This window comes from Ipomoea triloba, chromosome 16, assembly GCF_003576645.1.
Source record: "Ipomoea triloba cultivar NCNSP0323 chromosome 16, ASM357664v1".
Classification (NCBI taxonomy): Eukaryota; Viridiplantae; Streptophyta; class Magnoliopsida; order Solanales; family Convolvulaceae; genus Ipomoea; species Ipomoea triloba.
The window spans coordinates 15,221,669-15,222,241 of NC_044931.1; positions in this window are offsets into that span (position 1 = coordinate 15,221,669).

Below are 573 nucleotides of genomic sequence, written 5' to 3' on the forward strand. Positions count from 1 at the left end.
ATATATATATATATATATATATATATATATAGATTTTGTTTCAAATGCGGCGGCGAGGTCCGGTGCGGTCATGCGGCCTAATCAGCACCGTCCAATTTCATTAATCTTACTGAAATTCGTGTATGTTTAAGTGGGGTTATTATGGTAATTTTAGTATTTATATTACATGAATTGGAAAGGTGCATTTTAGTACATAGTGTGGTGCGTTTGAATACATGCTGTGGTGCGTTTTATTACGTATGTTGGTGCATTAACTTTGTTGTAGAATAGTGTGTTTTAATCTATCCGTTGGTGCATTTTCATACGTAGAATGATGTGTAACTGTGTTGTGGAATGGTGTGTTTTAATACGTCGCCTGGTGCATTTTAATACATTGAATGATGTGTATTTTAACAAATGTGTTTCTAATAAGTGTGGTGCATTTTAATACGTATAATGGTGCATATTTTAGCACATGTTTTCTAATATGTGTAAACAGTGTATGCTTATAATCTGACATGAGGCACGTTGTGGTACATTTTAATACGTAGAATGATGTGTTTTATTAAGTATATTGATGAATTTTAAGTGAAT